The 12,814-nt window shown below is 44.8% G+C and overlaps 1 protein-coding gene across 1 annotated transcript in view; it reads left to right on the top strand.

Annotated features, from left to right (window-relative positions):
• The first annotated feature begins 2,858 nt into the window (after positions 1-2,858).
• The window catches only part of LOC149473375 (retinol dehydrogenase 16-like), a 51,778-nt gene continuing 41,822 nt past the window's right edge, over positions 2,859-12,814 (top strand). The window contains exon 1 of the mRNA XM_089680961.1: positions 2,859-2,960. The gene's annotated coding sequence lies outside the window, so the exon portion shown is untranslated. The remainder of the gene's footprint in view (positions 2,961-12,814) is intronic.

The raw sequence follows: 12,814 nt of genomic DNA, 5'->3' as shown, positions 1-12,814 counted from the left end.
AAATTATATGGTCTTATAGGTCTTTTCCAATTCTAGCAATACCCTTGCCACAATTAATGCCATGCCACACTTATCCCCACAGTGCACTAAGCACACCAAGTTCTTTTGTTTTTAATTTTAGGAAATGGGGCCCACCTTGTGATCTTGTACATGGTCCCACTGATTTTATAAACTGCCCCGGAGTAATAGGATCTTTACTGACTACTGATAATGTAAAATAATTCACTTTAACATTTTTTTAAACATCTTGGGTTAAAATCACAAATTATTACCTGTGATTTATATAATTATGACCATTGTTCTCATCAAGAACCAGTGAGACCTGAATAGAGGTTGCATGGCTGTAAAAAAAAAAAAAATGCTAACATTATGGCAAATAACACTTACACACATTTACGTTCACTTTTCTACGTTGAGAGTAACAAACTGCTGCTTTCATCACTGTTGGATGTCTGCTACACCTACAGGTACCATGGCTTTAGAAGGACTAACACAAGCATCAAGTCCAAGGCTGTGTGAAGTCTCAAACTGTATGGAGCATGCCCTGACTGCTGTTCACCCCTGGACCAGATACTCTCCTGGCTTGGACGCCAAGCTGTATTTCCTACCTGTATCTTACTTCCCCACTGCCATCTCTGATTATTTGTTTTGTCGGTCCGCTCCCAAACCTGTGCAAAGTATATCTTAATGTCACTGAGAACTGGTCATTGTGTTAGCCAATAAAAAACAGCTTGTACTTCTTTTTATATTCAGAAATGGGGAGTTATGAGGATTGAAAAACCTAGGGCACATTATGAAAATTAACTCTGTGTCAGGTGATTGGTGCAATCTGGTCACATTCATAGTCGTCCTCTATGAACAGAGCGGTGGCAAATGGAAAAACATTCATAAGTGGGGGAATCAAATGTGGTGGCAATATACAAAATTCCCCTTGATGATCCTCACAACTGAGCTTTGTAGGCTGCTATAGTGTTCTGGTCATTTTCCAGCCCTGACTTTAATGAATTCCTGTGGAGTTAGCAGCGTGGTGTTTCTTAGCTCTATTATAAAAAAAGAAAATTGAAAAGTATGAAAAAGCACAAATGTGCATGGGCTATTAGATGCTATTACCATCAATTCAGTAGACTATATAACATACAATATTAGGGTCTGATCAACAAAGTAACCCTGTATATTAGTGCTGAATCAGCCAGATGACCAGAGGGGGGAGCTTTGATGTTATGCAAGAAATCAGAGAAAAAATATCCAACCCAAACAGAACATAGCACAGTAATAGTGTGTTTGACATTTATTGATGATAAAAAATTATTAAAGTGAACTCACAAGCCAATTGGAGAGGTGGGCATGAATAACTGAAAGCAGGAAGCTGATCAGTGTTAAAGCAGAACTCCATACAAAGTTCCGCTTTCAGGCTTCCTCCCCAGATAATGTTTGTGAAATGGAGGAGTGGGAGCCTGATTTTGACAAGTACCCACACCTACTTATACTCCGACCATCTAGGTGATCAGAAGCAGAAGTCCCCCTCCCCCAAAGACTACGGGACCGTTCACAGTGCGCAGCGTCACTCACAGTGGACACCCGGCTTTAAAGCCACAAGCTGTCACAGCTGGGTGCCCATAGTACTATTATTATTATTATACAGGATTAGTAAATTAGTTAAGATAGTAAAGATGCTGACGCCGGGGAGAGAGGACACAAAGTGAAAACGGCTGGCCCAAGCACAGCACTGGATCCTGGGACAGCTGAGTGGATGTTTATTAAACGTTTTTGTAGCTGCTGACTTTTAATTTTTACACATGAGACTGGAGCTCCACTTTAAGTCCATTTGGTGGCTCAAGGGTGCTTATCTTGTTTGAGCATGGGAAGAGGAGACAAGGGAGCTAGAAAGCAGGAGGTCGTGGGAGGAGCGGAGAGGATGGTTTGGGTGATATTTGAAGACAAGATTGGTGATGTCATTTGGGGCAGAGCTATAAATGGCTTTATATGTTATTGTTAATGTTTTGAATTTTATTCGTTCGTCAATGGGAAGCCAGTGGGGGGATTGACAGAGAGGGATTGCAGAAGCTCTATTCAAGGCTGGTTAGACAACAGTTGGTGGGTCCTTCCATGACCACAGATTTTGTCTTCAGGTCTCCAACACAAAGACAGACACCACATCTTCCTCAGGGGTCCCTTCAATTGGAATTTGCTGCAAAATTTATCTGGAGATGTATCTATTATTAAATATATATACCTGGGTACAGTACATGTGCACAATTTCCCCAGGACTTCTATCAGACCCAGATAATACCTGACTCTTCTAAGTTTGTTAGCCATAGTTTAAAGGCTGTGCAATGCATTACGGTTGAAAAAAATCTCGGAAAATCTGCACACAGATTCCCTCAAACTCACTTTTTCAAGTTGTTGCAAGTTCTAGTTAACCCTGTCCCTTCTAGTGTGGGATTCTATAACTAGTTTTAGCTTAAGTCTCAATAACCAGCATAGGTTAAGACCAGGTTAGGATTTCATGGCCATGTCGGGATCATAGGCTCATAGGTCCAGTTGCATGTCAGGTTAGAAATCTGAGCCAATGATACTTGCAAACTTGAACCTCATCCCTACTGGAAAGCAGACAAACAACTCCAGTCAACCTCACTATCGAGGTCAGATTTTAGTTAGTTATATACTTGTTTTCAGAAGTGAATCAAAGAGAATACATGCCCTACCCCTGCATATCTGTGTTCCAAGTACCTGTGAAGCTTAATGATGATAGAGTGCCTAATTTTTTATTTATTTGCTGAAATGCATATATGTTCTGCCAATTTTCTGCTTCCCTGCCCTTCCTGTTCTGCAGATAGTGTTCTCTTATCAAGAACAGACTCCCTTTCTGAACAGACACAGCACCAACTCTCCTGTTGGAGGAGCCACATTGCCAGAAAGTTTTGGGAGTTCTGTCCTTATACATTTCTACTGGTGAACAGGTAAGAAAGTTTACAATCAATGCATTTATTTAAAAATAACCTGTGTGTAAAAACTGAGCAAATAGTGGACAAAATTTACAAGAAAACTATGCTGCATTCCTGAATTCACATTGCTGAGAATGTTATTATTTGTTAGGTAAAGACACAAAACTGGGCTGGTTGTCAAAGAATTTACTAGTTGATAAAAAAAATATGGGGCAGCAAGGGTCTAGGAGAAATTGGAAGCGCAAATCATTCTCTGAATATGATTGTATCTGTTAGGTATAATTCCCTCCCATTAGCCTTTCATTCACTAATCCAGGCTACTGGTGTATGGTTTTTTTTTGAGTGGTGTTTGTTTATAGTATGTTGTGTTTCCTGTACAATTAGCGCCTCTAATTTGAACTAACAAAGTCTTTAACTCTGAATAGACACACAATGGACATAATGGCGAGAGAAATGGGGGCCACAGAGCACAGCAGGGAGATGCAAGCATTTGGCACGCTCAGATATGTTGGATGTATAAAATTCTACTGAAGTGTCTCTGCAACAGAGTGAAGATTGGCTCCAACATAAGCAGTTATGCAACAATTCTAACTGTGCTTTCCTATGATATCTTTGTTCACATATTAAGAAACAGGAAGTTTGATTTACAAAACTATTCGAAATTTTTTCCAACAATAAATCATGTGAATACTTACTTTACTTATTCAGTCAAGTAAAAAGCAAATTCATTTTCACTTTTGATGACCAATCATGTGCAGATAATATACTGTATATAAACAGAAACTTGCTTTTTGCATGATTGGATATTTAAAGTGAATATTTACAAAATGAATTGAGTGAAGATTATCAACTACTTTAGTAAATCGGCTCAAGTTAAAACTGGACTTCACAAACATACAGTACCAACTATGTAGATGCATGCTTACTAAGGGCTGACATATTAAATCTGTAATAGTAATATGTCTACAGTTTTTCAGTAGACACCATAAGATTCCTAATAATACCTATAATGTGTGATTCCACTACCTGAAGTAATTGCAAACTACACACATACACTGAGCAGGACCATTATTTTCTATGAACAATCACTACACAGGCAGGGGCGGACTGACCATTTGGAAACTCGGGCACTGCCCGAGGGCCCGGAGTCAGTAGGGGGCCCCATGAGATGCCCCTGGTGCCTTTTTCATAGGCTTTTTTGAGTTTGGGCAAGGACACAGGGGCCCCATGATCCCCTATTGCCCGGGGGCCCCATGAGTTGTCAGTCCGCCTCTGTACACAGGTGTGCAATTCAGAGCCTGTAGAACACTATTTGCCTCTGGGTAAGCTAGGCAGTATGTTGCAGGAGTACTGTGTATACAGTTTCACAATATCTTGCCTTTGAGAGGCTCTCTGCTGCTCTTGAGAAGCAATGTTGCTTTTTTCCACCTTCGTTTGAATAAAACAGACGAGTGCTGACTAGCACACAGGTTAGTATTCCAACAGCTAATGGCAAATGTTATTGGCCAGAAGTTATACTTTTGAATCAATTGATGATTTGAACCCAGACTGTAGATGCAGATCAGGAGATCCAGCAAGAAAGCATTTTTTTTTTAGAAAAGCTCATCTCTATTTCTGAAATCATTAAATAAATTGTAACACTACCCCTGGAGAAGCCAATGGATTGTTTGAACCCCTCTGTCCTGCACCAGCGGTAACACATCCAGTACCTGGACCTGAGTGACACAACAAACCTGGAAACTGCTTACTGGGCTTTATTGATAGAGGCAAAGTTTGATAGGAGAAATTGGTTAGGCAGATGAGAAATATAACCATCAATCATATAAAGGAAACAAGATCAAATAGTACAGTGTGACAGGCATAATGGTATACAGGTGAATGGAAACTAAAGATCCTATCTGGAATTCATAGGCACTATCTAATTCACTGGCCAGTGAACTCATCTAAAATCTTGTTGGTGATGGCACGCTTAACTCTGGTAGAGGACTATCTCCTCAAATGGGGAGGGAAGGATAAATAAAGACCTAAGCGCAATCACTCTAAACAAAAAAAATTTGCTGTATTATGTAGCGCCTTTTTAGTTAGCTAGGGGGAGCTAGATAGGTTTTCAGCTAGAGGATGGATAGCAGTCTGGGCATGAGTCAGCTGGGTTATTAGAGGTCAGTGTTTCAGACTCTGCAGGTCAGCTCCCTGATACTTCACCCTGATCTAGAGACTTGGAGATATCTCTAGAACTCAGTGGGTGGGGTGAGGAGGGGCTGGCCTGCACACTTAAAGGACATTGGCCAATCCCCAAGCAAGAGGCTTGGCATCGGGCCAGGGCAGCCTTTAAAGTGGTAGTAAACTCCTTTTTAATACTTTTACATACAGGTAAGCTTATAATAAAGCTTACCTGTATGTAAAATGAATATCTCCTAAACGTGCACTATTTAGGAAATATTAGCTTTTTTGATAGCTACTGCTTTAAGTGTGACTGAGCCTGCTCAGCAGCAAGAGAGTTCGGGTGGAAGATGGAGTGAGAGGCTGGATGCAGGGGCCCAGTGGGAAGAGGCCTACCTCCAGGCAGGATCTGTAAAAGGAGAATTACTTGACCTCACCGGTCCCCAGAGAGAGGACCACCTGTAAAGCCAAGGAAGGAGCCAGTCCAGCAGGGGGCCTGAAGTTAGCTACCAGCCCAACCCGCTTGCAGGCGAGGAACAGTAAGTAATCCTACACCCCTTGGGCCAGTTAGCTAGGGGGAGCTAGATAGGTTTTCAACTGGCTGGATAGCAGCCTGGGCATGAGTCAGCTGGGTTATTAGAGGTCAGGGTTGAGGACTCTGCAAGTCAGCTCCCTGATACCTCCCCCTGATCTAGAGACTTGGAGAAATCTCTAGAACTCAGTGGGTGTGGGTGAGGAGGGGCTGGCCTTCACACTTAAGGGACGTTGGCCAATCCCCAAGCAAGAGACTTGGCATGGGGCCAGGGCAGCTTTTAAAGTGGTAGTAAACTCCTTTTTAATGCTTACCTCTATGTAAAATGAATATCTCCTAAATGTGCACTGTTTAGGAAATATTAGCTTTTTTTGATAGCCGGCTCATGCTTTTTGAAGGAACAGCATACTCCGGCGCACATGCATTTGAGTGACATCATCGTGGCTTGGCCAGTCAGACAGGTGGAGCTCACAAACCCGGAAAGAAGACTGGGTGAAGATAGAAGCCCTGTCAGCGGTGACAGTGCGCTGCTGGAGGGCTTTGTTTTAAGGTAAGTCCTTCATAATGTGCTAGTATGCGATTTACTACCGCTTTAAGTGTGACTGAGCCTGCTCAGCAGCAGGAGAGTTTGGGTGGAAGATGGAGTGAGAGGCTGGATGCAGGAACCTGGGAGGAGGCCCTGTGGGAAGAGGCCTACTTCCAGGCAGGATCTGGAAAGGAGGATTACTTGACCTCACCGGTCCCCAGAGAGAGGACCACCTGTAAAGCCAAGGAAGGAGCCAGTCCAGCAGGGGGCCTGAAGGCAGCTACCAACCCAACCAGCTTGAAGGTGAGGAACATTGGTCTGGGGTCTGAGGTGGTACACCAGAAGGGCTGGAGAGCTCTTCAAGAAGAGGCTTTTGTCTACATAGTTGTTAAAGACTTTTCCTCAGTTAAAGTTCCCTTGGCCATCCCATACATCCCTCAACCCCCCCAAGTTCAATACTCCTAATAAACGCAAAAAACAAGCTCAAGGACTGTTCACTGTCTCAAGTATGCAAGTTGGAAGAAAATGCATGTTGCCTGGCTGTCAGGACTATAGGGATACCCAAAACTCAGCAACTCCTAAGGGGGTAGTGCTACAAATATAACAAAATTAAATGCTAATTCCAGCCTATTAGAAAAAATAAGTTCTTCCTGCTATTACTGCATTAAAAAATATACCATGCCTTAATATATCACACCATTACCGCGCATTACTAACACATAAATATCATACCATAAAATCATAAGTTGTGATAAATCAACCTCTGCTGACAATGTGAAAAAATACGCAAAAAAGACTGTCCACTGTGTCCATATTCCTTATAGAACTTCATTCGATTTAAACATAAACCGTTGTGGCATGCAGTGCTTCCACAAATATCACCAGTCCTTTTAGATGTATCTCTGTGATATTCTTTCACCTTAAGTGCATATTCCTTCACTACCACTCTAAGGCTTCATGCACGAGCAGCTCCTAAACTCAAGTTTAGGAGCTTTTGGCAATTTATTGCCAAAGCTCCTAAATTCAACTCCATAAAAGCCTATGTGTACATGTACACTGCTTTTAGCAAAGTTTAGGAGCTGCCATGTTTAGGTTAGGAACGATTTGACCGCCGACCGCAAGAAAATGTAAAATGCGGCACTTGGACATGAAGCCTAAAATGCTCACCTTATGTATTGACCCAAAATGAGTCAAGTCTCATGCATTTTCCATTTAAAGGTTCTCTCAGGTTAGGACTGCTGTTAGACTGTTTTCTTTCTCCAATGCCCAGATGCCTGTTTAATCCATCTCCATCCTCCACAATTCTTAGGTTGTTATTCATGTAAAGCTCAAAAAAGGAAAGGACATCTAGTGCTCTCCACATAATCACTAATATTTCTTTATTTAAAATAACACTAATTCTAAAAACGCAACATAAAATGTGCACATATCCTGGTGATCAACAGTTTACATGCATTTCAATAGAAAAAACCTTTATCAAGATGGAGGACTGTGTACTTCCGGTTAGCGGCATGACATCACAGGCTCCTCCCTACGCGTTTCATCACCAGCTCATGTGACTTCGTCAGGGATTAGAATTTGAGTTGAGGACACAGTGGACGGTCTTTTTTTTCTGTATTTTTTTACATTTTCAGTAGAGGTTGATTTATTGCAACTTATATCCACAGGAGAGTTGGTGTGGTTCTATGCCAGGGGTCTCCAAACTTTATAAACAAAGGGACAGTTTACTGGCTTTCAGACTTTAGGGGGGCCGGACTGTGGCCACTGGGAGTAGAAATTGTCCTGCGTCATTGAGAGTAAACAATGCATCTTTGGCATTAGGGGGGGAATAGCGCCCTATTCGTTGGTGTCAGTGGGAAGAATAGCGCCCGTTGTTGGTATCAGTGGGAGGAATAGTGCCCCATGTTTTGTTTCAGTGAGAGGAATAGTGACTCTTGTTGATGTCAGTAGCAGGAATTATGCCCCCTTGTTGGGGTCAGTGGGAGGAACAGTGGCTTGTATCAGATGGAAAAAAAGTGCCCCAAGGGCTAGATAAGGGCAAGCAAAGGGCCGCATCCGGCCCCCAGGCCATAGTTTGGAGACCATTGTTCTATGCTCTCAGCAGCAGCAGCCAGTAACAACTGCAGCAGGTCCAAATTCTCTCCCAGCAGAAGAAATCTATGGCAGCAGCCTGAACAACACAGCTCCATGCACTACATACTGCAGTCATGTGTGCAGCTCTCACTCTGCAGCTCAGGCCCAGAGCATTACACACAGCATGGCTCTGAAGCTCACATTCCTGGGCTTCACCACCCCCAGTCCTAAGCCATCTCCCCAAGCTCACTTCAGTTCTGTCCCAGCTCCCTAACAGCAGCTTCAGGCACCCCATCCCAAGCCCTGTACCCAAGCTCACTGCATCTTTGGCAGTGTGCTCACACTCACACTGCGGGTCCTGGACATTCTCCCTGCTTTCTCTCCATGCTCCATTCTACTCTTGTCGGCTGGTGGGAGAGATTGTCTCACTCGTAGAAGTGGCAAATAGCAATTTGTCTGCCCTTGGTTGCCAGGGGCAGGGGCAGTTCAAGCTGTCCTGCAGCCAAAGTCCTCCTGCGTGTTCCCCAGCCTCCCTCTACCTGTGTTCTTCCTCTGGACAGAAAGGAGGAATGTGTAGCAATACCAGGAAGCAATGTTCTGCCAGCTGGTTTAAAGGGGCTGCTGCTCTGTGGACGTCACACTCTCCCCCCAAGCAAAATTCAGTGTCAACACATACATTTATATAGACAAAGCATAACATTTGACATAAACTACAATGGCAGTTTCACATGTTAACCTCTTAATGGGCAGGGGCATATTTACCACAAGGCAAACAAGGCATTTGCCTAGGGCAGCATTTTTCAGGGCAGCAGCTGCATTTTTCAGGGGTGCAGCGCCACCCCCTGGAAGAAGGGATGGAAGAAGGGATACGCACAGCATGAGGACCAGGTGGGATCCGAAAGATGTTGCGGGCTGCTTGATGGTGTATGCAGAGCCCGACTCTTGTTCCCAGGGATGTCCGGAGCTGTGAAGGTGAGTGTCTTCTCTCTCTCACCGGGGTGGGGGGGTGGCCAATGTATGGGGGGTGGTGGTAGTGGAAGGCTCTCTTGGGTGGGGTGCTGTTGGTCAATGTCAGGCTCTCTTTGTGGGGGAGGGGTTGGTTGGTGTCAGGGTCTCTCCATGGGGGGGTGCTGATTTTTGTGTTGCCTATGTCAGCACGAAATCTAAATACAACACTGGCCAGTGTATGGGGGGCAGTGGTAGTGGAAGGCTCTCTCGGGTCAGGGGTGGGGGAGGAGCTAGGGTGTTGTTGGTCAATGTCAGGCTATCTTCATGGGGGAGGGGGTGTTGGTAGGTGTAAGGGTCTCTCCGTGGAGGAGAGCCAAATTGTGTGTTGCCTAGGGCAGCACGAAACCTAAATACACCACTGTATTTGGGTAAAACTAGATGGATTTTGTGGAAGCTTCTAACTCCAGATACTGACAGAAAAACTCCCCACCATAGTGTGAAGGCTAGAAGACAGGAGGTGTCACTCTTTGGTACAGTAACTAGAGGCCTTTCAGTGGTAATATCTATAACATTTCCTTTTCAATCACCTGTTGGTTCCACAGTAGGCTGGATCTGTCACCTCAACCTCTGTTTTCTCAGAAGCTAAGCCTGGTGTCTGCTCTTCCATCTAAAGTATCTGAAGTGAATGTCTTATGTTAATAGTGGCACTACACAGGGTTCTCATCTTCTGCTCCCCTCCACCGAAAAAGAAAGTGGATTCCATAGTTTCACTGGATAGTTAGTACAGTTGTGCACACTGACTGGGACTTTTTTGTCTAATATGAGCACTTGGTGATAGGTCACTATCAAAAATGAAAAAGAAAGTTTTGACTTTAGATATGACATGTTTACAATCAGACAATCAGAAACAGACTTCATGAGGGTGGCCTGAGGGCCCGTCATCCTCTAGTGGGCCCAGTGCTCACTGCACGGCACCATAGAGCTCGATTGGCATTTGCCATTGAACACCAGAATTGGCAGGTTCACCACTGGCACCCTGTGCTTTTCACAAATTAGAGCACGTTCACCCTGAGCACATGTGACAGATGTGAAAGGGTCTGGAAAACGTTATGCTGCCTGTAACATCGTCTAGCATGACCGTTTTGGTGGTGGGCCAGTGATGATCTGGGGAGGCATATCCATGGAGGGATGCACAGACCTCTACAGGCTAGACAATGGCACCCTGACTGCCATTAGGTATCGGTATGAAATCCTTGGACCCATTGTCAGACCCTACGCTGGTGCAGTGGGTCCTGGGTTCCTCCTGGTGCACGGCAATGCCCGGCCTCATGTGGCAAGAGTATGCAGGCCTGGATGATGAAGGAATTGATACCACTGAATGGCCCCTACACTCGCCTGACCTAAATCCAATAGAATACCCCTGGGATATCATGTTTCGGTCCATTCGAGACAGCCAGGTTGCACCTCAGACTGTCCAGGAGCTCAGTGATATCCTGGTCCAGATCTAGAAGGAAATACCCCAGGACACCATCCGTCGTCTCATTAGGAGCATGCCCTGACATTGTCAGGCATGCACACAAGCACATGGGAGCCATATAAACTACTGAGTTCCATTTTGAGTTGCTGTAATGAAATTTCAGCAAAATGGACAAGCCTGCTGCATCATTTTTTCACTTTGATTTCCGGGGTGTCCTTGAATTCAGTCCTCTGTAGGTTGATAATTTTCATTTGCATCAAACGATGGGGCATCCTTACGTTCCTAACACTTTACCAAGTCCATACCAGTATAGAAATCCAGCGTGATATTTTTCCCCATTGAGCTCTAATGTGTTTTCAACGTGTTCCTTTAATTTTTTTGAGCAATGTATATGTTATTACTTTTTTTATCACTGTGCTGTGATCAAGGCTACTTGCTGAAATGTGTCCGCGTGCTTTTATGTCACTCCTGTATCACTAATAAAGTTTTCATGTGGATTTTGGAGTTGCTGGCTCTTCCTGCTTTTTATATCCTGTATCCAGTGTTTGAAGGACACTTTGGAGCCTTTGGAGCACTGCTTTTCTGCTATCACATTATCTGAATAACTTCTCACCTTCCCCTGACAGATATGTCCAAACTGGTACACAAAGTCAGAGGCCTTTTCTGTCTACCCCAAACACATCTTGTGGTCATAGGCATCGCAGTCTTACTGATTGAGCCTAAAGTTCTGCAGGTCTCTGAGGTGGGTCTCCTTAAGCTTTCTGTAGTATGTTCTCCTGGGACTCAGGGATGTCCCACTCATCCATCACCTGCTAGCTTGCTCCATCTATTCTACAAAGCTTTCTTCACCAGCAGGCATACACTGGCTTCCTGAGATTGTTCTCAAAGGTTTTTTTTTTACACTTCACAATGAAGTCTCCCAGGGAGGTGATGAAATTAGGCCCCAGCATGGTCACAAGTGTTGTTACAGGGATATCTTCTATTGATGTGTCCTAGCTTCATGCTAGTCTGCCTTTTAAGCTGGGTTAGATGGGCGTCAACATTCCTGGCCAACTGGAAGCAGGCTGGGATGCCTCTTCTCTACTCAACCCTAATAATGCATAAGTGCAAAGGGTGCCTGATCTATTTTTGTATTTAACACAAACACTCTGCTGTTGGGTACGAGGGACACCACTTCCTGATGGACTTGGTCTTTCTGCCCGGTGTCCCCAGGAATTCCCATGACTACCCTCAAGCCAGATCAGTCATTTTTTTCCTTGCACCACTTTAGGCTGGATCTACGTTTGGTCCTGGTTCCTGCATGTGCTCATTACTAGAGATGAGCGAAGTATTCAAAAATTCGATTCGGCTGATTCGGCGAATTCGCGGAATAAATGTGATTCGAGTCGAATATATTCGCTGTGAATTTAACTTATAAAAAGGGTGTTTCTAGGCTTCAGAGAGCCTTTATATTAGTGCAGAACACTGTACCTTTAATTTAAATGCCCTTGAAGTCTGCTGGGGAAGAGAAATAATACTGTCAGTCAGTATGACATGCAGATGAGTGCCGTCGATCTTAGAATCACCGCACACTTCACTCATTTGGGCAGTCACGGGGCCAAAACCAGAGTGTGGAGCCACAGTGTGGCGGTGGAGGCAGCAGCAATGGGAGGCCATACAGCACCCTATGACAAAATGGAACCCACCAGCAGTGTGAGGAGACCTGAAAGTGGCACATGGCAGAGTGTGGCGATGGAGACAGCAGCAATGGGAGGCCGTACAGGGACCCATGACACACTCTGGACCTGGCAGCAGCATGAGGAGGCGGTACAGGGGCCCATGACAGATTACGGGCCTGGCAGCAGCATGAGGAGTCGGTACAGGGGCCCATGAGACACTCTGGACCTGGCAGCAGCATGAGGAGGCGGTACAGGGGCCCATGACAGATTACGGGCCTGGCAGCAGCAATGGGAGGCCCGTAATCTGCCAGCACCCTATGACAAAATGGAACCCACCAGCAGTGTGAGGAGACCTGAAAGTGGCACATGGCAGAGTGTGGCGATGGAGACAGCAGCAATGGGAGGCCGTACAGGGACCCATGACACACTCTGGACCTGGCAGCAGCATGAGGAGTCGGTACGGGGGCCCATGGCAGATTACGGGCCTGGCAGATG

The sequence above is a fragment of the Staurois parvus genome, unplaced genomic scaffold, assembly GCF_062004578.1.
Source record: "Staurois parvus isolate SC_StPar_1 unplaced genomic scaffold, SC_StPar_1.0 ptg000017l, whole genome shotgun sequence".
Classification (NCBI taxonomy): domain Eukaryota; kingdom Metazoa; phylum Chordata; class Amphibia; order Anura; family Ranidae; genus Staurois; species Staurois parvus.
This window is presented reverse-complemented; position numbering and strand designations above follow the sequence as displayed.